Source organism: Apodemus sylvaticus, chromosome 1 (genome assembly GCF_947179515.1).
Source record: "Apodemus sylvaticus chromosome 1, mApoSyl1.1, whole genome shotgun sequence".
Classification (NCBI taxonomy): Eukaryota; Metazoa; Chordata; class Mammalia; order Rodentia; family Muridae; genus Apodemus; species Apodemus sylvaticus.
Window position 1 is genome coordinate 45,278,420 of NC_067472.1, and position 24,731 is coordinate 45,303,150.

The 24,731-nt window shown below is 42.0% G+C and overlaps 1 protein-coding gene across 3 annotated transcripts in view; it reads left to right on the forward strand.

The window, feature by feature from the left end:
• Positions 1–24,731, forward strand: part of Gcnt1 (glucosaminyl (N-acetyl) transferase 1) — a 40,411-nt gene that overhangs the window by 10,174 nt on the left and 5,506 nt on the right. For 2 of the 3 annotated variants that reach the window (XM_052188662.1, XM_052188655.1), the window contains one exon: positions 22,116–22,266. The gene's annotated coding sequence lies outside the window, so the exon portion shown is untranslated. Of the gene's footprint in view, positions 1–22,115; positions 22,267–24,597; positions 24,700–24,731 lie in introns of all 3 variants that reach the window. The other variant, XM_052188670.1, reaches the window with a different exon arrangement.

Genomic DNA, 24,731 nt, shown 5'->3' on the forward strand with positions numbered 1-24,731 from the left:
TAGGATTCTGGACCTGTCAGTTGGTGTAATGCTGTTATGTGTTCCTGGCTTTAAGTGTTTGCCTTATTATTTGAAAGACTAAGAAATAAGTCCGGAAGCATAGGACCTTGCTTCTTTATGCCAACATTTTTCTTAAATTACAGGACAGCAGTATGTACCCACACCCAGAAAACTCAGTAACCCTGCCTGCCACTCTCTGCACTCCAAAGTTCCTTTGTTTTACAATGACACATTGTTCCAAAAATAATGTTTAATTACCCTTACGAAGTCTGCAATTTTCCCTAGAAGGCTTAGCAAATGAACACTGTGAGTTCCTCGAGAGCTGGTCCTATGAATTATTTATTTTGGTATTTTCCTTCCCAGAGCCTGGAATCTGTTTTGGGTAAGGTGCTCGTTGTGGAATTATAATTGAATACAATGAAGTTTTTCATAGTAACTTTGAATTGCACTGGAGTATCTGGTAACATGCTGGAAAAGAAAGGGTTTTCTCTGGTTTGGTTCAGTGGCTAACAGTGGGCCCAAGTTTACAAGCCTAGCACCCATGTAAAGGCTGCATACGCTTGTATTCACATCATTGGAGAACAAAGACTAACGGACCCGGGCACTCACTGGCCAGCCAGCCTAGTCAAAGGGCGAGCTTCTGCTTCACTGAGAGACCTTGTCTCAGGCAGTGAGGTAGAGGGTGCTAGAGGAAGACATCCCCCCTCCTATGTCCTCTTCTCACCTCTGAATGTTGGGAGTTGAGGCTAGCCTGCATTACATAGCTAGACCTGTGAAAGAAATACATTTAAATTTTTTTAAAAGTTGGCACTGCAGCATAGAGACCTTAAGGCCTTTCTGGAGTCTGAGTTACTTAAATGATAGTTTCCAGGGTTCTAGCTGGCTCCGACTGGCTACAGAGGTCTTTGTGACTAGATTCTCTTGTTCCTCATTTGTGAGCAAACTCAAGAGAAAGTATTGAAGCAATAGCTGATTGTGAAGAATACAGAAGGGGACCTCGGGGAGGGACCAACCATTACAGCGGAAACGCTGGCAAGCGTTATCGAGTCTATGCATGTGCTTCGCAGAGTTAAAATAATTTCAGAGAGATGTAGATGAAATCGTACTATGTAACTTATGGTTCATTTGGAGGGCATTCAAGGTGTACAGAGATTTATAAATACTGGTGTAGCAATGCTGTTCCTGGGAATTCCAAGGAAATCCTTTAAAAGAAAGCAAAACTAGAAACATCACCTGAAGATGTTCATAGCAAATGCTTGTAACAATATATTTTGGGAGTGCCTAAATTCAGCCCTAAGACACAAATTGTGGTGAAAACAGTAAAGATACTTGATATCCAGGAAATGAAAAATGCCCACTGCCCATTAGGGTGGGTAAAAAAGAGAGTCTGTAACATTCATAGATACTTATGAAAAGCAGTGAAGTGTGAACCCAGGGCCAGGGGAGGCTCAGTGGCCTTGCCTGTCATGTGCAAGGCCTCGACTGAATACCCTGCAACCCTCCCAAGTGGAACAAACCCGAAGGATATGAACTGGAACCACTGGGAATTTGTTTTTGAGAAAATATCCTGGTGCTTTGTGAAAATTTGTACTAGAGCTTATGTTGGAGTATTGATGCCTGTTTAGAAATTTAAAACTTCCTTCTTTGAGAATTTTACATGTGTACTATGTATTTTGATCATTGGCCTTCCTCAGTCCTCAACTCCATTACCCCCCCCGGGAATTCAACTTCATTGGCCTCTCCCTCACCAACCCTACATCCGAGAGAGGGCTAATATCCAATATATACAAACAACTCAAGAAGTTAGACCCCAGGGAACCAAATAACCCTATTAAAAATGGGGGTACAGATCTAAACAAAGAATTTTCACCTGAAGAAATTCGGATGGCCGAGAAGCATCTTAAGAAATGCTCAACATCATTAGTTATTAGGGAAATGCAAATCAAAACAACCCTGAGATTTCACCTTACACCAGTCAGAATAGCTAAGGTTAAAAACTCAGGAGACAGCAGGTGTTGGTGAGGTTGTGGAGAAAGAGGAACACTCCTTCACTGCTGGTGGGATTGTAAGATGGTACAACCACTCTGGAAATCAGTCTGGCGGTTCCTAAGAAAACTGGACATGACACTTCTGGAGGACCCTGCTATACCTCTCCTAGGCATATACCCAGAGAATTCCACAGCATGCAATAAGGGCACATGTTCCACTATGTTCATAGCAGCTCTATTTATAATAGCCAGAAGCTGGAAAGAACCTAGATATCCCTCAGTGGAGGAATGGATACAGAAAATGTGGTTATATATACACAATGGAGTACTATTCAGCAATTAAAAACAATGAATTCATGAATTTTTTAGGCAAATGGTTGGAACTGGCAAATATCCTAAGCGAGGTAACGCAATCACAAAAGAATACACATGGAATGCAATCATTGATAAGTGGATATTAATTAGCCCTGAAACTCTGAATACTGAAGATACAATTAGCATATCAAATGATTCCCATGAAGAAGGAAGAAGAGGGCCCTAATCCTGGAAAGGCTTGATCTAGCATTGTAGGGGAGTACCAGGACAGAGAAAAGGGAGGGGGAAAGATAGGAGAATGGATGGAGAGAAGAGGACTTATGGGACATATGGGGGGGGGGGGCTGGGAAAGGGGAAAGCTTTTGGATTGTAAACAAAGAATATAGAAAATAAAAAAATATATATAAAAAAAGAAAAAATGTAAACCACTGGGTCAAAAATTACTGCTACTCAGACCTCATGGATCTGGAACCATTGGAACATGGTCAACCCAATAGACCCCTCTATCAGTGGCCAATAATGCCTCTCCTAGGGGTAATTCATGAATTTCTTTTTCATCCATGCTGAAATGTTGACTGGCTTGATCAATGTCTTCTATATCTCAGTCTATAATTGTTATTGATGTTGTCTTGTTTTTGAGACAGGGTCTGTCGGTGTAGCTTCTGGCTGTCCTGGAACTTGGAATTTTTTGTTTTGGTTTGGTTTTTTTGAGACAGAGTTTCTCTGTGTAATCCTGGCTATCCTGAAACTCACTCTGTAGACCAGGCTGGCCTGGAGCTTGGACATCCACAAGTCTTTGCCTCCCAAGTGCTGGGAATAAAGATGTGTGTGCCATAATTGCCTAGCATTTTTTGTAATTAAAAAAAATTGCTGGTCTGAAAATCTAAAATTCAAATATAAATTTAAATTTAAATTATTTAATTTAATTCAAATAAAATTCCTCTCTAGGAAAAAAAGGGGCCCACTGAATAATTTTGGGTGTGTGCTTCTCACATTTTTTTCATTGTATATATTTGATATATTTACTTGGATACTTTTCTTTTTTTAAGTGAGTATACTGGAATATGATAACTCTAAATATTCTTAGAAACATTTTAAGATGTCATTACATTGAGGAATGCTTGGTTTGCCGATGTTTTTAAATTTCACAACTGTATCTAAAAGTGAACACGGTGGGTGAAGTTTCCCAGTTGGATTTTGAAGCAATATTATGTCATGAAGCAAGTCCAGGTCATGAAGAGGTCCCGGGGAACTTTGGGCTGACACACTTCATAGGAGAGTTTATGATATCCAGCCTGCAGGAAGAGTGGGGTGGAGGGGTTGGGGAAATCTAGGAGACAGACAGGGAGCCGTTAATGACTGTCTGCTGTGTGGGTCTTAGCTATAAATAAAGCCTGTGTTCTGGTCTCTGTCCAGGGCATCGGCCCTTCCTCATCCCTGAACTGCTGTTGACCACATGTAAAGTAGTTGAAGCCTTGGCTTTTTGTTACTCTGACTAATCCATGAGAACAAAAATGGCTACTCAGAGGGTTGCCATGAGGTTTAAGTGAGAATGTATGTGAAACTCACTATTAATATAACCATTCCTCCAAGTGGTGGTGATGGTAACTGCCTTTAATCCCAGCGCTTGGGAGGCAGGGGCAGGGATAGGGTCAGGTGGATGTCAGACAAACTCTGTTTCTAAAGCTAGAAGAAAACAAGAATAGGAGGAGGTGAAAGACAGAAGAAAAGGAGGAGAAAGAGAAGGAGGAGGAGGGGAAGGGGGAAACAAACAAATCCACAGTCCCGGACATTTCTGCATTCATCCTCAGATGCACTTCAAATTCAAAGCCACTCAATATGAGAAGTAGATAATTTTATTTAAGCTTACACCATTATTCCCATTCCCAGCAGGCCCAAGACACAGCAGACAGACAGCCTCTCCAGCACACAGCAGACAGACAGACAGCCTCTCCAGCACACAGCAGACAGACAGCCTCCCCAGGCCTGGCCCTCGTGAACCTGCTAAGGAGCAGCTAAGAACACTAGCACCGGGGGATTTGGCACCTCTCACCGAATTCAACACTCACTGGCCCTTCTAACTTTAAAGTTCAGAAACAGTGGGATAATCCCCAAACAGGATGAGAACTCTACCCAAAAGGAGGCCTGTGGTTTGGGGTTTCTTTATAAATGCTCTTTCTGTAGCAGCCAACAGTGGGTGCTTTGGATTCCTGCTCTGTTCCTTGACTCCCTGACCCAACTGCAACTTGGACTATCTGGGTACAGAACTTGAGTTTCTTTGTCTGGAGGCAGAGTCATTCAACAGAAAGGCATCGAAGAGGCTGCCCTACTTTTGGGGGGGGGGGGATGCATCGGTATGCTTAAATCTCTCTCTCTCTCTCTCTCTCTCTCTCTTTCTCTCTCTCAGTTTGTCCTAACTGAATAAGCTCATGGGGTAAGGGGTCTGAGACCAGTCACTAGTCTGGTCGGCTGGAGCTCACCAGAGCACACACATACATCAGTTATAACTGTGACAGTCAAGTCCCCAAGTCAAGTCCCCAACTGACTGAGCATCACTGTGCTAAGTCACTTTTGCTGGTTTCTAAGTAATCACTAAGTGAGATAGGTATTTGGAGGAAGGGGGCTGTAGAATGGTCCCAGGTCCTTACACATTCAAAGTGTGCTAGCCTCAGCCCCATGATCTCTATTTTTGGGATGAGGAAACTTAACACTCAGAGGGGTTAAGGAAGTTCTACTTTCTGTTAGGAAGTGGCAAATTAGTTTATATAACATTTCTCTTTGCCTTCACCTCTTTTGACCCAGGGTCTTCTGGTAGTAAGTGATGGGCTTCAAGGATGCAGTGCCCATGTGAGTCATGGGTGGGACCAAGTAGAAGATGTTGAGCTGAGTATTTTAACCTACCCAGAGCAAGCAGAAAACGAGCTCTTGTCATTGTCTTGACAGTACATTTCATTCCAATTGTACTATCATTCGGAATGAAAATATGTCAATAATCACATTTACCAAACCAAAGGTACAGAACTCTGGGGTAGCCCAAGTTCTCTGTTCAGTGTTTGAATTTCTGGAACTAAGAAACACTGGGGTGATGGAGAATTTGTGGTAGGGTTTCTTCAAAGCCTTGGGCCTGTCATGTGACAAACAGAATGGGCTGAAGTTTCTTCTGGCTCAGTTTCCACAGCAACAGGAATGTCTTCCAAAGAGCTGCTCTTGGTTATCTTCACGTCTTACTGAGAAAAACCTGGAGTGGACAAAATGAGCTTGAGAGAAACTTTCCAGTCTAAAGTTTTCTTTGCATCAAACTATGCTGTCATAATCACACTTGTAGAATAACATACTGAGACATTCAGAATACATGTAAGACCCCACAGGCTGTCACCAGAAGTGACCAGGGAAAGCCTTTACTGTTTTGGGCCTGTGATGATAATGAGGTTGAAGATTCCTTTGAGACACTATCTTCTGTGTATATGTGAGCAGCTGCGAGTCTGTTGGGTCTGCAGAGACTATGTCTGCCCACCAGCTCTCTGGCTTCCAGGGCTGCCTGAGAGGGTAGGGCTTCCCCTGTGAAAGGCTGAGTTCCTCACACGTGAGCACGTTGGGGTAATACTACACCAGCTTGGCTGAGAAAGCACAGCAACCTTGGAGACAAGGATTCTGCAATCTTTGTTCTGAGCAAATCTGAAGTTCTCTCTTTTTCCTTCCTTCCTTCCTTCCTTCCTTCCTTCCTTCCTTCCTTCCTTCCTTCCTTCCTTCCTTCCTTCCTTCCCTTTCTTCTTTCTTTAAAAACAAAAAACAACAACAACAAAAAACAAAACAAACTAGGTGCTGGGGATTGAACCCAAAGTCTTGTACAGGCTAGGTAAGCATTCTGTTACTGAGCTACAACTTCAGCTCATGTGTAAATTCTTTTTTTTTGTCCATCTTTTTTTATTGAAAAAGGAAGCAAAAACATTTTTTGATAAAATTGAAGAATTACATGGAAAATATCTCTGATAAAATTGAAGAAGAATATAGAAAAACATGTTAAGATAAAAATATTCATGAAATATTCCATGAATATTTCATGGGAAAAATTATACAGATAAAATGGTAGGCATAAAAATATTCCTAAATTGATCAAAAGTAGAATTATAAACATTTTCTGATAAGATTAAAGATTTACATGAAAAATTTGTCTGTTAGTCTATGTCTTTTTAATGGGGAGTTGAGTCCATTGTTGTTAAGAGATATTAAGGAATAGTGATTGTTGCTTCCTGTTATTTTTGATGTTATTTTTATGTTTCTGTGGTTAATTTCTTTTGGGTTTGTTGGAAGAAGATTACTTACTTGCTTTTTCTAGGGTGTAGTTTCTCTTGTGTTGGCATTTTTGCATCTATTATCCTTTGTAGGACTGGATTTGTGGACAGATATTGTGTAAATTTGGTTTTATCATGGAATATCTTGGTTTTTCCATCTATGGTGATTGAGAGTTTTACTGGGTATAGTAGTCTAGGCTGGCATTTGTGTTCTCTTAGGATCTGTATGAGATCTGCCCAGGATCTTCTAGCTTTTCTGTTGTCTCAGGTGAGAAGTCTGGTGTAATTCTGATAGGCCTGCCTATATAAGTTACTTGACCTTTTTCCCTTACTGCTTTTATTATTCTTTCTTTGTTTAGTGCTTTTGGTGTTTTGATTATTATGGACCGGAGGACTTTCTGGTCTGGTCCAGTCTATTTGGAGTTCTGTAGGCTTTTCATATGTTAATGAGCATCTCTTTCTTTAGGTTAGGGAAATTTTCTTCTATAATTTTGATGGAGATATTTACTGGCCCTTTAAGTTGTAAATCTCTCTTCTATACCTATAATCTTTAGGTTTGGTCTTCTCATTGGGTCTTGGATTTCCTGGATGTTTTGGGTTACAAGATTTTTGCATTTTCTTTGACTGTTGAGTCAACATTTTCTATGATATCTTCAGCACTTGAGATTCTTTCTCTTATTTCTTGTATCTATGACTCCTGATTTCTTTCCAAGGTTTTCTATCTCCAGAGTTGTCTCCCTTTGTGATTTCTTCATTGTTTCTACTTCCATTTTTAGAATCTGGATGGTTTTGTTCAGTTCCTTCACTTGATTGTTTGTGTTTTCCTGTAATTCTCTTAAGGGATTTTTGTGTTTCCTCTTTAAGGGCTTCTGCCTGTTGACCCATGTTCTCCTGTATTTCTTTAAGGGAATTTTTTGTTTCCTCTTTAAGGGCCTTTACCTGTTGACCCATGTTCTCTTATATTTCTTTAAGGGAGTTATTTATGTCCTTGAAGTCTTCTATCAGCATCATGAGATGAGATTTTAAATCCAACGTTTGCTTTTTCAGTGTGTTGGGGGTATGCAGGACTTACTGTGGTGGGAGAACTGGGTTCTGATGTTGCCATGTGGCTTTGGTTTCTGTTGGTAGGGTTCTTGTGTTTGCCTTTCGCCATCTGGTTATCTCTGGTGTTATTTGGTCTTGCTGTTTCTGGCTAGAGCTTGTCCCTCCTATGGACCTGTAAGCCTGTGTCTGTACCCTGGGAGACCAAGCTCTTCTGTCAGGGTCTGCACAGAAGGCTGTGGAGCCGCCCCACTCCCTGGTGCAAATGGCTGCTGGAAGGGAAGATTCCTGTCCCAGCAGCTCCACTGATCTTCTGCCCTGTGCACTCCTAGATATTCCCCTCCAGAGAGAAGGTGGAGATCTCCCCTCAGAAGTGAAAGTGCTGCTGGGAGATCACTCTCTCCTAGTGGGCTGTGCCTCATCTGTAAATTCTTATACCATGAAAGTAGAGCTATCCTTTCCCCCATGACTAACCTTGCATCCTATCTACCTGTGTACTACTAATACTTCCCTTCAGTGTCTATGTAAAAGTCACTTAAAATACACTTTTGTGTTACATGCTTTGGGACTGAGTGTCATTCAGTATGCTATATATATATGTATATATATATACACACATATATCTATATAGCCCTTGTCTAGTGTGAGTAAGACAGCTTTAGGCTTGAGCCCCAGCACTACAGAGAGGTAAGTAGGTAGGTGGATAGACAGACAGATGAATGGTAGACAGACAGATATGTGCTGCTGTCCGGCACTAATTTGTATCTTGTACTACCAGGATCTGGGAGAATCTGTCCTTTTGTGTCTTTCCATTTCAGTTAACCTTTGGGGTCATCTGTGTTACAGTGTGTGACTTCACCTCTTTTAAGGCTGAATACCATTCCACTCTGTTGACTGGATGCATTTTGTTTCTCTCTTCTTCTAATATGATGTCTCTTTGGTACTTAAGTATGTACTTCTGAGCTTCGTCTGGCTTTCAAGGGAGTGTGTGAAATGTACAAAATTGATATAGATAAAGTCATATGTACTTCTAGCACAAAATTTCAACTTGAAAGAGAGCTTTGGTAAAGAATATTAGTAATGGAGAAATAAAGCTAGGATTGGGGGGCTTTTGCTGTGGAAAACACAGTGTTATATTAAATCTTGAAGTCCCCTTTGTGGGAAAAGCTGTTCCTGATCCCCCAGGTTCCCCTTATCCTGGGCTTTGACCATTTTCTACTGTAATATCTACACTCAGTGGAGTCCAAGAGAGGTTCCATGGGGATAAGAAGGTCTTTGCAAGTGCACCGATGCCAGTGGACTCTCCTCAGGAGAAAGACTCATGCAGTCTAGCACTAGCTTTCTTTCATGTTTGATCTCTCTCTCTCTTTCTCTCTCTCTCTCTCTCTCTCTCTCTCTCTCTCTCTCTCTGTGTGTGTGTGTGTGTGTGTGTGTGTGTGTATGTGTGTGTGTGTGTGTGTGTGTGTTCTTGCAAAAGAGACAGATAGACAGATACAGAGACACATGCATCTGGAAGACAAAGTCTATTTTGTGGTTTCTCTGTACTTGCTGCTTGTAGAGCAGTGCCTTCATTCTTCCTTAATTTCCTTCCATTTAGGAAAAGGTCTGAACGCTTCCATTATCACTGGAATGGTCTATGTAGACCAGACAGGCCTTGAATTCACAGAGATCCACCTGCCTCAGCCTCTCCTGTGCAGGAATTAAAGGTAAATGTGCTCCGAGCTGCCAGTCCTCATTTTGCAGGTGAGGGATCCTGGAGGAACCTGGGGCAGAGCAGAGTTAACTCCAGAGCCAGGTGGTTGTGCTTCTGGGCAAACTATAGCCTGCTCCTTGGGTGTACATGTTTTATAAGGAGTTAACATGTGTGTGTGTGTGTGTGTGTGTGTGTGTGTGTGTGTGAGAGAGAGAGAGAGAGAGAGAGAGAGAGAGAGAGAGAGAGAGAGCATTTGTCATTCTTCTACGACATGCAGCTGGTGGCTGAGACGCAAGCCAGGTTGCACAACACAAGGATAAACTACATTACCTCTTACTCACCTTCCTGTTGGCTGACTGTGCACCAGACTCTACTTCCTTCCTGTGTCCCTTGGCTGAGGTCTCTACTTCCTGAGCAGACATAACAGCTTTATCTCCTCAGACCTCAACCCTCCCCTTTGGTGAGATTCAAGTCACCTGTGACTGAGGGAGCCAATTGGAATTCCTTTCTACACACCCTGCCCCTTTCTTCTTTGCATCCCCTGGGGACTGCTTCGTCTTTCCTGTGGACTGTGTGAGCAGCAAAGGCAGCTTCTCTCTCTGCTGGGGTTCATAGCTCTGCCTTTCAGGGATTGTGCTGAGACAAAGAGGAGTGAACACTGCCCACTAATGGGTGAAGTGCCTGAGGAATTCCCCAAGTGATGCTTAGTCTCAGTTCTGAAATGAATAAGAAAGGTTTCTGTAGAATCCTCCCTGCCTTTAGTCCCAACCATGAGGACTGGCTTTTCTTCTGTAGGTGATCTATAGTTGAAGCCTAATTTTATTTCATCTCAGTGAAAATTAGTTAAGAAGGCATTAGTATATCACTAATGCACAGCAACCAAGTATTCTAGAATAGTATATTATGAAGTGTTTAATATATCATTAAAGAGGCTAGAACTATACCAAGAAAGCAATGGGGAAAACCAAATCTTCAGCCCTGCAGCTCTTCTCAAGTTAGGAGACACAACGGCTGTTTGCTTGCCTGCTTATGTATTTTGTTTGTTTGTTTGATTGTTCTGTTTTGTTTTTTTGAGACAGTTTCTCTGTGTAGTCCTCGCTGTCATGGATCCCTCTGAGGATCAGCCAGGTCTTGAACTCAGATTCCCCTGCCTCTGTTGGGATTAAAGGCATGCCCCATCACATCTGGCTGAAGCAGCTATGTTTAAAACCTGAGTGGTCAGCTTTCTATGTCTCAGTTTCATCATTATCTTAAGAACTATTTTTAAGATGTAGTCTTTGAGGGTACAGAGGTGGCTCCATGGTTAAGAGCATAGTCTGTGCTTCCAGTCAACTTGAGTTTGGTTTCCAGAACCTACATGAGGTGACTCACAACCACCTTTAACTCTATAGTTCCAAGAGATCTAATGCCTCAGTATGCACATGTATAAACCTATACACACACATTCACATAATTAAAACTTAAAGGTACAGTTTTTAAAAAGAAAAATGAAGGTTTTGCCTGGTATAGATGTAGCATGGGAGTTTAATTATTTTTAAAGGCTTACTTATTTTTATTTTAAGTGTAGTGCTATTTTGTTTGCATTTAAGTGTGCCACACGTATTCAGAGGCCAGAAGAGGGTGTCAGATCCCCTGAGACTAGAGTTACAGTTGTTTGTAGGGTGCCATGTATGTGCTAGGAACTGAGGGTGCCATGTGTGTGTTAGGAACCCAGGTCCTCTGGAAGAGCAGCCAGTGCTCTTAACCAATGAGCCATCTCTCTAGCCATGTAACATGAAAATTTAAAACTTGATTGGTAAGGAGTCTAGACAAAAGGACAGCAAGTTTGAGGTCATCTAAGCTACATAGCAGGGCCTTTCCCCACAAAACGAAACAAGAAATAACAACAAAGACCTGTTTACATCAGTGTGCCACAAACTACACATCTGATACTGTGCCCTGTTGCAGAGCTGATAACTGACTTTCTGTGAATCCGGCAGGAGACGAGGCTCCTGGGCCATCCGTGAAGTTCTGTGAGTAGCAGTAGGAGTAGAGGTTCTGCATTTTCCACTGTGTGTGGGTGTGTGTGTGCGTGTGTATGCTGCATGTCTGTGGGGGTAGGTGCCCATGTGTCATGATAGGCATGTGGATGTCAGAGAACAGCTTTGAGAGTCAGCTTTCTTTTTCTGCTATGGGATCTGGGTATTGAACTCAAGTCATTGGGTCTTCACTGCAAGCCACTTTACCTGCTCAGCCATTTTATTGGCCCGGATAGTTTCTGGTTTTGTTTGTTTGTTTGCTTCTTCTTTCTCTTCCACCTCTTCTTTCTCCTCCTTTTCTTCTTCTTTATCCTCTCTCTCCCTCTTTCATTTTCCCTCCCTCCTTCCCTCCTTTCTTCTTTCTTTCTTTCTTTCTTTCTTTCTTTCTTTCTTTCTTTCTTTCTTTCTTTCTTTCTTTCTTTCTTTCTTTCTTTCTTTCTTTCTTTCTTTCTTTCTTTCTTTCTTTCTTTCTTTCTTTCTTTCTTTCTTTCTTTCTCTCCTGCCATTTAGTCTGCTTTCATTTCTGAGACAGGATCAGGATCTTATATAGGTTAGGTTGGCCTTGAGCTCCTGGTTCTCTCTCATCTACCTCTCAAGTATTGAAATTATACAGGTGTATACCGCTATGCCTAGCTTCCTGAAGTTCTCATGTTGACAGAGTAAGTAGGTGATATCTACAAGATGATTTTAAGTATTTATCTTATTTAATGTGTATGAGTGTTTGCCTGCACACCTGTGCACCATGTGGGTGTTTGGAGCTCATGGGGGCCAGCAGAGGGCATTGAGCCCTGTGGAATTGGAGTTACAACTGGTTGTGAGCTGTGATGTGGATACAGGAATTGAACTCTCATTCTCTGAAAGAGAACCAGTCCTCTGAACTGCTGAGTCACCTCTCAAGCCCTAAAATCAGTTTTAATATAGACTGAACACAAACCCAACTCATATATTCTTGGTGGAATAGATGTCTTTCAATATTAACACTTTGGTTATTAGAAACCACAACTGAAGAGATGGCTCAGTACTCCCTGCTCTTCCAAAAGATGCAGGTTCAGTTCCAAGTGTTCACATCAAAGGGCTCACAACCACATGTAACTCCAGCTTGAGGGTTTCTAACACCCTCAGGCCCTTTGTAGACATTGGCACATACATAAAAATAACAAATACATATTTAAACATTCTTTATGAGAATGTAACAACGGTAAACCTGTCACATCTAAACAGAAGTCATTGTTTTTGAAATCTGTAAAAACAAACAAACAAACAAACATAAAGAAAACGTTATCTGGCAAGAAGAGAAAAATTAGGACAGCAGTGCTTTCTTTACATATGTTTTAGCTGAACTTAAAATAGCCATGTTGTAATCCTTGTTTCTACAGCCATTCTGTTGAGAAATTGCATATCACAGAGCCCCTGGGAAGGTCTATGAAGCAAGAGAGGAAGGATGCCTAGTACTCTGATGTTCTGCAATGCTTTAAAGATTTAATGAGTACTTACATTTTCTATCTACTGTGAGCCAGTGCTTATGTTTGAAAAGGTTTGAATTTAGCACACTATGATTTCTCTTCTGTTTTGTGTTTCCAAATTTTTCTTCTTTGTGAGACAATGGCTTGTTGCATTACCCTGACAGTCTAGGAGCTTGCTGTGTAGACTAGGCTGGCCCACAGAACTCAGTGTACTGGGATTAAAGGAGGGAGGGGATAGATAGATGCTACACTCTCACTTGTTCAGCAGACATCGAATGATCGGCTATGCCTGGCACTGGGTTTGAAGGGGAGATGCCCCTTTGACTCTCCCTTCATCATGTAATCTGACTTTGGTTGTAATATTCAACATAAATACTCTTTTCAATGCACCATGGAAAAGGCAATCCAGCACCACTTATAAAAAAATAGTCTATGTGGCTTAATGTTTTTCCCCCCAGTGGGAGCCTTAGAAAACTCCAGAAAAATTTTGAGAGCAGTTGATCAATGCCAAGAACTTCCCTTGTGGTTAGAGTATCTTTCACTGGATATCTCCGAGTTTAAGCAGACCTCAGTGAGTGACATACAGCAATGGGTGGGTAATAGAACCCACCTTCTAAAAGGACTGGAATGGGCGAAAGGTGGGCATGCCCAAAGGAAGGGGCTGTGAAGGTGCAGACGACAAGAAAGATAACACCTCACCCACATGTCCAGTCCTTGCCCTCAGCCATCTCTTTCTAGCATGTCTGTTGGCCTGCTCCTGGTGGCGCTTTGGGCTTCCTCACTGGAGTCAGAACACTGAGACACTTGTGTGGCTTGGTATTACACAGAAGAGTTGGTATCCTGCTCATGTCACATCAGTCTCTGAAAGAGACTGAGCACAAGAGTACTGCCTGGGATGAGATGCTAACTGGAGATATTTAGACTGTGCTTCCTGCTGCAGTGAGGTGCGCGGCCTGCTCTAAATGCCCATATGGTTATATAAGTGTGTGCGTATATTTTGTGTACATGTATATTTTATTTTTATCTCTCTGTCTGTCTGCCTGCCTGTCTGTTTATCAAATATCTGCATACCTACCTACCTATTTATTTATTTGTTTTTCAAGATAGGGTTTCTCTGTATAGCCCTGGCTGATTTGGAATGCACTTTGTATACCAGGCTTTACTCAAAACTCACAGAGATCTGCCTGCCTCTGCCTCCTAAATGCTGAGATTAAAGCCCTATGCTACTATCACCCAGCACAAGTGCAGTTTTTAAGGAGTATTTCTTTTTTTTTAAAAAAAGATTTATTTATTTATTTTATGTATATGAATACACTTAGCTGGTTGTGAGCCACCATGTGGTTGCTAGGATTTGAACTCAGAACCTTCGGAAGAGCAGTCAGTGCTCTTAACTGCTGAGCCATCTCTCCAGGCCCTTCAGGAGTATTTCTATTGCTTTAAAAATGGTATGCCCAAGCCGGGCAGTGGTGGCGCACGCCTGTAATCCCAGCACTCTGGGAGGCAGAGGCAGGCAGATTTCTGAGTTCGAGGCCAGCCTGGTTTACAGAGTGAGTTCCAGGACAGCCAAGGCTACCCAGAGAAACCCTGTCTCAAAAAAACCAAATCCAAAAAAACAAAAACAAACAAACAAAAAAACAAAACAAAAATAGTATGCCCAGTGTCAGTGGTATGGCTCAGGTAAAGTATGCCTAGTATGCAGAAGGCCTTGGTTTTTGTTGTGAGCACTGTAAAATAGGAAGGGGAAAGATACTGTAGAGTTTTAATATGCCCATTTATAATAAGATGAACATTTTTATCACCTCTCCAAATTCTTGCTTTGGGACTATGAGATAGCTCAGTGGGTAAAAACACTTGCTGCCAAGCCGGATGACCTGACTTTGATCCTTGGGACTTACCTACATGGTGGAATCAACGTCTTTGTGTTATTCGTTGACCTCCATGTGAGTAGTGTGGCAGGTGGGTACCTGCACATATAACTCCCCCCCCCCCACACACACACACGAGAATAGAAAGCCTTTTTGTTATTGTTTTTAAAGATAAGAGTCTCAATATGTAGCTCTGGCTATCCTGTAACTCACTATGTAGATCAGGCTGGCCTTGACCTCCCAGAGATCTGCCAGCCTCTGCCTCCTGAGTGCTGGAATTAGAGGTGTGCACCACCTTGCCCAGCTTCTTCTGTCTTGCTCTAGAGGCCAGGCTGAACTGGTCCTTGGAAACTCCTCATCCTCTGTCTGTCTCCTAAGTGCTGGGATTATACTTGTGGACCACCATGCTTGATTTTTTTTTTTAAGTATTAAAAATATACTTGTCGGGACTCAGGTTCTTTGTATATCTAGAAACGAGCTCAAGCTGGACTTGAGAAGGATTTCTGGGGTTAGATAAAGGCCAGTGTTGCTTAGGAACTTGTGAAGTGGCTTCTCCATGCCCCCCCCCTCTCCCCGAAGAGTTCGTTGCCACAGCTAGTTCTTATAATCCATGTGATTTGTCTGCCCCTGCTCCCTGTTCTCCATCCCTCCCTGTCTGTGCCTCTCTCCTGCTTCTCTAGCCCTGGCCATGTCCAGTCCGTGTCTGCTTCTCTCTAGCCTGAGCCACAGCACACATTTCTTTAAATACTTACTCTTTCCAATTCCCTCTCTGTGCGGTGGTCTTTCTGTAAATTAACTTACATTCACAAGTGTGTGTGTTTGGGGATGAATATGAGTGAATCTTTTTTATTTTGACAAAAAGAGATGTGTGTCCTGGTTATATCAAATAGATGGTGGTTTTGAAATGTCCTCATCTGCACTGGCTGTCTTCTTATGTTTCTTACATATTCTAAGATAAATGTGATCTGACAATCAGTGGTTTGCGGGTCTTGCTTGCATCTTCTGTAAAAATAGCCCTGCCCTGGCTTGCACCCTTAGCTCCCCTTGACTTTTTTCTGTCGGATCTTTGCACACTGAACTATGGAAAACAGTTGTTTCTTGGTTAATTAAAGGTAGAAAGAAGCCTTTGTTTTATAGTGGCAAGGGAAACTGTGCTCCCACAGGGCTCTGATTAGTTATGGGCATTGTTGAGTAGCCACACTCATTTCCTGTGCCTTACTGCTTCTGGCCTTGCTTTACCAAACTTCATCTCTGTCCTTTCCTCTGCTTCCCATCCTTTCCCTCCTCTTCCTCTCCCCTTCTTCCCGGGTATGGGGAATGGATCCCACAGCCTAGAGCATAGTTTTATTGGATTTTGTTTAGTAGCATCTATATTCTAAGACCCAAGATTTTCAGAGCTAAGCCATGGGAAGCTAGTACATACCTGGTGTCTTTGAACTCCACAGTTGTGTTCCTGGTTCACTTCTTTGCTTTGTTTTGAACGTAGCTATCAAATTCAGCCCAAAGACTGCTGTTGTTTATACTATTTTGAAGTATTTTCATTCGCATCCTTTTATCTTTGTGAGCACATCCCTCTTGGGGCCTCTCCTGATTCCATTTGTTCTGTCACAGTTCTGGGATTCACTCACTGTGTTAGAGCTGAGCTTGGGCAGCTTCCTGAGAACAGGTTTATGGGGTAAGTGTGCTTTAATCTCTTGGTGATTCTCCTGGTTATCCTATGCTCGCCCGTGCTGTTCCATGAGTCACCTTGTCTATGTAGCTCCTTCTACTCTTTCTATTGAGGGTTCTCATTTTTGCTACCATGTCATTAATATTTGAGGGCCTATTTTTTTTTTTTTTTTGCTAGATGTTCTGAGGTTTTCCTGTGTGTTTTACTAACCTATTGCTATAGGTTAGTAGGCCTACCTCAACTGTAGCCCCATCTGTTTTATTCTTCATTTCTACGCTCCGGGGGTTCAGGTAAGACTGTGACGACAGTGCCAGTCATCTGATGATTTATCCATTTGCTTGTGGCACCTGTAATGACTGGAGCTGATGGCTGGGGCCCCACTCTCTGGTTTCTTCCTTTTCTTCTTCTCATAGTACAGAATTTTGAAAAAAGCTTCTGGAGAGCCCATTTCCAAGGCAGCAAGGTGGACACTTCATGTTCCTAATTGGACCGACCTAGGCACTCCGTATCATTCCTCCCAAACTCTGTTGGTCAACATTCTCAATTCTGGGGGGAGGGAGTGGGGAGGAGAGAGGGATTATTGTGGGCTAGCAAAGTCACCTTATGGAAGACCATAGGGCAGTTGTAGCAGTCTTCTGACAATGTAATCTCCCTCATAGTTCTTATGTTCTTCAACTTTACTTGTTTGTTTAAGGTGTGTATGAAGGGGTGTGTGTGTGTGTGTGTGTGTGTGTGTGCCTCCTGCATGAGTCTTGAAACGTGCACCAGTCCCTCAACCTTTCGAAGGTCCATAGCGTAAATAGAGCTCATTCCTTCTGTCTGCTGTGGTCTGGGATTCACATGGCTTCTCTGTTGTCTTCACTATGGTCCTCCAGTTTTGGGGGATTTGTTTGTTTGGTTGGTTTTTTTTTTTCTAATTCCTTTCTTCATCCAAAGTCATTTGTCTTCCCTACCACTTCAAGATGAGGACCAAGATGCCTCTTGCCTTGACCTAGGTGGTTATTTATTTTGTGTTGTAACCCAGAGAGTGTGTGTATTGTCCTTGAGACATGCCATTCTTCTCTTGTTCGCTTTCCTTTACCAAGTCTCCTTATTACTGGCACGAAAACAAACAACAACAAAACCACAGCAACAACAACAACAACAAAAAACCAAGACTTTGTTTGTAGAGCTTAGTCTTGTGTTGTGTTAGTCACACATTCATAGCCTCTGTTTTCACGATCTTCTCTTGTTCTCACTTCAGAATTATTTTGTTCCAATTCTTCTCAGTTCCATTTTCTACATAAATTAAGAATCTTTCACAGGGCATAGTGACTCATGTCTTTAATCCCAGTAGCAGATGGAAGGCAGAGGCAGGTGTATTTCTTAGGTAAAGGCCAGCCTGGTCTACAGATCAAGTTCCAGGACAGCCTGGAACAGCCTACAAAGAAATGGTTCAGCGGTTAATAGCACTGACTGCTCTTCCGAAGGTCCTGAGTTCAAATTCCAGCAACCACATGGTAGCTCACAGCCATCAGTATCAAGCTCTGACTCCTTCTTCTGGAGTGTCTGAAGACGACCACGGTGTACTTACATATAATGAATAAATAAATCTTTAAAAAAAGAAAATCAAAACAAACAACCACCAAAAGAATCTTTAGTAACTTGTTAGCATAGCAGTCATACATGTTTCTCTCCAACTTCTGTCTGTCACGGAAATCCCTTCTTCTGTAATGTCATGTTTTCTTGTCTCTTCACTTTAAGAGAATGCTCGACTGGTTGAAGTTGGAATGAGTAGTGTAAAATCTTAATGAAACTCTGTCTCCATTTACGATGGTGATAAATGTACAAAATCAAAGGGATTATTAGTTTGTTCAATTGTCCTTCAAGTCACTGAGAACATATATTAACAAGCTGTATGCTTATGTGTGTGTATACCACCACTGCTATGTTGTATTAACTTGTGTGGGTTTGGGTTAATGTCAACATCCTTCTATTTCAGCCAAACGACTCTATTTATTATTCCTTGTAGAATAGTTACATTAGCATAACTTAGTGTTTCTGGGACTGTCCTAATTTCTAATGTTTTCACTGATCGTTGAACTTTTGATGACAATCATTTGTAGGCTTTTTTTGTGTGTGTGTATGTGTGTGTGGTTTTTTTTTTGTTTTGTTTTGTTTTGTTTTGTTTTTTGTCTTGTTTTATTTCGTCTTGTCTTTTGAGTCCTGGTTTTGCTATGTAGCCCAAACCTTTGCCTCTGCCGGTAGAGGACTCCTATTAAAGGCTCTGACCACCATACCTGGCAGTTTTTGAGTTTATATTTGCTGAAGCTCAAAGAACCAAGGGGTACAGTTCATTTTAATAGATTCCTATGGAACAGTTTTGGGTTTACAGAAAAATTGCAGAGAATAGTTTCCATAACTGTGCACTATTTCTCCTGTTATAAACATCTTACATTTACATTTGAGTGTCTGTGTATCTGTGTCTGTCTGTCTGTCTGTCTGCTTGTCTGTATCTCTGGTTATGTCTGTGTCTTGTGTGTATATGAGTTTCTGTCAGAAATCACATGGGATTTCTGCACCCTGGTGCTCAGAAATTAATTGCTGATCATTCCCATCTCTTAGCTGAAATCACATGGAGTAATGTCTCTGCTCGTAACTCGATCTCCCCACTTCTTCCACACCTCTGACAAACATTGATCTTAGTACTCTCTCTATAGTTTTGTCTTTTCCAGAACACCAAGCACTTGGCACCGTTTGCAATCTCTTCCAACTGGCTTCTTTCTGTGGTGCCGAGATAACTAACTTCCTTTTGCCAATCTTTGTGCCGCTGTCATGTGGATATGTTAGCCAGCAAGTGAGGCTGACTCTCTCATGAGGCGCCTCCTGTTAACTCACTCTTGGAGCATCATCTTTGTTCCCAGTCAAAACTTTGTAGTACATCCGAAGCATGTCCAGAAGTGTTTCCATCCATCACTGTAGCCTCCATGTCCATAAACGGAGCCTAGGATTGGTCCCACCCAAGCATCAATTGCACCGTTCCCTGCAGAAGATCCTCCCAACGTGGAAACAATTGCTACACTCAGCTTGCCTGCTTCAGGAACTTTCTCTCCAGGTCTTTATGTCCTGGCTGTGCGTATTTCCACTTTACAATCTCTGAGCTGTGGACTCATTGCTCTTAGTTATGGTATACCTCAGTATGTTTACCTGTTTACTTACGGAAGGACAGTGTATCCAAATTTTGGCAATTCTGAATACAGCTTTTCAGCCATTATTAAACATTTCTCCCCATGCCCCTCTTTCTTTGTTCTTTTCTTTTGGGAGTCCCCTACCCACATTTCCAGACACTGTCTTTTCATGTTGTCTCTTGGGTCTCAGTGACTCAGTGTTCCTCGCTTGTTCGCTTTGTTCCTCAGACTGAATTTTGTCACTTGTCTGCAGCCTCCCTCCCTCCCTTCCTTCCTTTCTCCCTTCCTTTCTTTCTCCCTTCCTTTCTCCCTTCCTTTCTTTCTCCCTTCCTTCCTTTCTCCCTTCCTTCCTTTCTTCCTTCCTTTCTTTCTCCCTTCCTTTCTCCCTTCCTTTCTTTCTCCCTCCCTCCCTCCCTCTCTCTCTGTCTTTCTTTCTTTCTTTCTTTCTTTCTTTCTTTCTTTCTTTCTCTCTCTCTCTCTTTCTTTCTTTCTTTCTTTCTCCCTTCCTTCCTTCCTTCCTTCCTTTCTTTCTTTCTTTCTTTCTTTCTTTCTTTCTTTCTTTCTTTCTTTCTTCCTTCCTTCCTTCCTTCCTTCCTTCCTTCTTCCTTCCTCCCTCTCTCTCTCTCTCTCTCTCTCTCTCTCTCTCTCTCTCTCTCTCTCTCTCCTTCTTTTGTTTTTATGATTTATTTTTATTTTGTGAATGTTGTTTTCCTGGTTTTTGTCTGTGTGACAGTGTTAGATCACCTCGAACTGGAGTTACAACCATGGGGGTGCTGGGAATTGATCCCAGCTCCTCTGGAAGAATAGCCAGTATGCCCAACCACTGAGCCATCTCTCCAGCCCACACCCACGCCCACCCCTCACCCACGGATTCTTTCTTTCTTATGTCAGCTCTTCCCTGCTTCTGGATCCCTCTAGTTAGTCCAGGCATTGCAATGTGTTAGATCCGTTTACTGATTATCCACCAGACTTTTTTAAGAACTAAGTTCTTTTACTGCCATTCTCAATTTCTCAATTTGGTTAGCTATCTCTAATTTTGTTTAATTCTTAAATTGTTTGAATGGATGCATAGTAATTATTTAATCAGTTTTGTTTGAATGGTAGTCTGTTAAGACCAGTGCCTGGCTGCTTTGGGGAATAGAATTGACCACCATAGGGGTCAATAGGGGCAGATATTTTGGTTTCTTTGCATGTCTTATAAGTGTTTGTTGTTGTAGCTGTGCATCTTGTGAAATCTTCCAGAGTGTTGATTCTAGAAATCAGACCTTCCACCCTTCATGTTAGTGCCTTTTTTTTTTTTAAAAAAAAAAAAAGTTGTATTGTTGAGAAGCCACTCACATCTCTAATCAGTTTGGAAAATATAATCCTACGTGAGATAACCCATTCACAAAAGAACACACATGGAATACAGTCACTGATAAATGGATATTAACCCAGAAGCTCTGAATACCCAAGACACAATTCACATATCAAATGATTCCCAAGAAGAAGGAAGGAGAGGGCCCTGGTCCTGGAAAGGCTTGATGCAGCAATGTAGGGGGGTTACCAGGACCGAGAAGTGGGAGGAGGTTGATTGGGGAACAGATGGAGGGAAGAGGGCTTATGGGACTTATGAGGAGGGGGCAACCTGGAAAGGGGAAATCATTTGGAATGTAAACAAAGAATATAGAAAATAAAAAAATAAAAAAGAATAAAAAAGAGCTTTTATTGTTGAGAAGCCACTCAAGTCTCCAATCAGCTCTGTAACCCCAGCACCCTAGAGACAAAGGCTGGAGGATTACAGGTTCACAGAAGGCCTTGGCTGCACAGTGAGACTGCCTCAGAAAGAGAAAAAGAAAGGAGGAAGTCTCTGTCCAGTTAACTTCCTGATCTGCTAATGGCTGGTCAGAAGGACTCTTTTCTTCTTCCCTAACCTAAAAAGGGGCAAAGATCCTTAGAGGAATATTGTTTGTTATTGATATTTTAAGTTAATATTTATTTTATTTTTAATTATGTCTATTGTATATGGTTGTGTGTGAATATTGAGTCTGAAGTGGTTTTGACCCACCTGGCATGGTTGCTGGGAACAGAACTCAAGTCAGCTGGAAGAGCAGCAAGCTATCTCTCAAGGCACCCCCCCCCCACACACCCCATTGTTGAAATGTTAGTAATAGAAACTTCGAGTGTTGATAATGATGTGAACAGCTTACTTACCTATGAGGTTGTTGCTAATATGTTGGTGGGCACGGGGCGCCTTCATAGCAAGGGCAAATGGGTGGGATTTTCTGGTTAGATTAGACTGTTGATCTAAGTTTGCACTAGCATTAACACTCATTTTGGGAATGTTGTTGGAGTTTTTCTTAGAAAGCTTAACCCATGCAGATTATTTGGCATACATTAGGTCTTTGGTTTGATTCTCAAAGGAGGAAGGAGAGAGAAAATAAGAAAAAAAAAATCCCACAAGCATAGTATTAGAAAAAGAAGATTGCAGAGGCCCTGGTGAGCCTCGTGTTTGATGGAGGGGGCGACAGGTAACCACAGTGGAACAGCTGCTTCCTGGTGGTGTGCGTACGGTAAGCACACACACCATCAGCACCTTCCCTCCTGTCCCTCTGTCTTTTACAGACTGTCGGAAGAGCCTGCTGGGACATGTCATCGTCGCTGGATGCCTGGTGCTCGATAGACAATTGGCAGCACAATAACCCCTCTGAGCAAATACAGGATGTCACCAGGAATCAGAGCCTCGACAGATTCAGACTTCCTGCGATTCTAAATGGTAAAATGAAGTCTGAATGTTTTTCTTTAAAAAAAAAATTATTTATTATTCTATTTATTTTTAAAATACTTATTCACTTTACATACTGCTCACAGCCCCCTCCTCTCACTGCCTTCTACAACCCATCTCCCTTTCCCCTCTCCCCTCTCCCCTTCTCTTCTGAAAGGATGATCACCCCCATGGGTATCCCCCCCATCCTGACATATCTAGTCTCTGCCTGGTTGTATCCTTTCTCACTGAAACCAGACAAGACAGCCCAGCTAGAAGAACATATCCCACAAACAGGAAACAGCTTTTGGGGTAGCCCCCTGCTCCAGTTGTTTGGGACCCACCTGACGACCAAGCCACACATCTGCTACATATCTGTGTGGGGGAGTAGTGGCTAGATCCAGCCCCTGTGTGTTCTTTGGTTGGAGGTTCAGACTCTGAGAACCCTAAGGGTCCAGGTTAGTTGACTCTGTTGGTTATCCTATGGAGTTCCCATCCCCTTCAGGGCCTGCAATCCTTCCTCTAATTCTTCCATAAGAGTCCCCAAGCTCCATCCACTGTTTGGCTCTGGGTCTCTCTATCCCTTGTCTGAGTTTGCTGCTGGGTGGAGTCTCTCAAAGGGCAGCCACGCTGGACTCCTGCCTCGTATGTCCTTTTGGGTCCTGATTATCTTGCTCAGGATGATGATTCTCAAGTTCCATCCATTTGCCTTCTTCATGTTATGTTATACTTATAGTAACCAGTTATTTATTTCTTACCTTGTTTTATTAGTACTAACAAATTACTTCCTAATGAAATATTTTCAAGTCACATTGTTTATTTTGTTGTCAGAAATTTACTTCAAACCAGGTGTGGTGGTCCGTGCCTACAATCCCAGTCAGTATTTGGGAAGCTAACTAAAGCAGGATGATCATCAGTAGTTGAAGGTTAACCTGTCCCCCAAAATGACACACACACTGCTGCCCCCACCACCACACACACCCTTCAATATTGCTTCAGATCTTGTTTGGGTAAAATGAATGACCTTTGACTTTTTTTTTTTTTTTGAATCGTACCCATAATTACAGAACCAACTGTTTTATTTTTCTTTGGTTGTTTTTGAAGCAGTCTCCCTATGTACTCTTGGCTGCCTGGGAACTCACAAATATCCACTTGCCTCTGACTCCTGAGTGCTGGGATTAAAGACTTTAATACACTGAATTTACAGAATTGTTCTTAAACGAACGAACAAACCACATAGTGGAGGTTGGGAGGGCTGGGGAGATGACTCAGTGGTTAAGGGAGCTTGCTGCTTTTGCAAGGGACTGACATCTACATTGGGTAGTTAAAAAAGCTGCTGTAGTTGCATAGTTTGCTATCTCAGTGCTGAGAGACAGATGAAGTCAGGGCCGGGGGTTCACTGGCCAGCCAGCCAACCTGCAGTACTTGGTCATCTGTGGGCCAATGAGAGACCCGGTTGCAAAAAGTCAAAATGCACTTGAGAAACAATACATGTATACAAGCATGCGTATATTCACCCTTTCACATATGTCACATATGGGTCTGAGGGCACACACACTATCTGATGCTATTTATTTAGTATATATAGTATATTATATACTATGTATTATTTAGTATATATAATATGCTAATTATCTATAGTATGTTATAATATACTTTTATATACTAATATACTATGTAGTAGAATATACTATGTAGTTATATAAATATACTTATTTTTATCATGTTTGAATATAAATAATTAAAATATATAAATATAAACATAGTATAATATACTATATAGCATATATAAGTATTACACAGTATTTATTTCATATATAAATATTTTATACATTAAAAGTTGTTTGAGCTCTTGGCATTTGAATTTAGATCTACCATAAGTTGCAGTTTTATAGAAGGGGGGTTTTATTGTTTGGTTGGTTTTTACTCAGGTAGCCTCAAACTTATAATGTATCCAGGGATGGCCTTGTACTTCTGACCCTTCTGCCTCTGCCTCTTGAATGTTGGGGTTATGGATGAGCTCTCTGTGTGATTTTATGTGGTGCTGACCACTGGATCCTGTGTTTCAAGCCTGCCAAGCAGGCATTCTCCCAACTAAGTTCTCAGTTGTTTTTAAACTTTTCTCTAAGTGTGTCACTGCCCTAAATCAGCAAAAGAAAGGCTGGATCTGACCCTTGCAAGTGTCTCCTGCCTGTTGATGCCCTTGGGAGGAACTTAGTGATGATATAAAGATAGAGGTACTTATTCTTAAACCAGCAGAGCCCTGGCACGTGTGATGTGTGGACAGTTGAGCATTACAGCCATGCCCTCCACCTGTGCTCTTGTTCTCCTGTGTGTCTGCAGGTCAGAGAATTATCCAGTTGTTGAGACAGTCTCTCTTTTTGTAGTCCTGGATGTCCTGGAACTTACTATATATACTAGACTTGCCTCTGCCTGGGATTAAAGGTTTGTGCCACCACATCGAACCTCAGATGTCT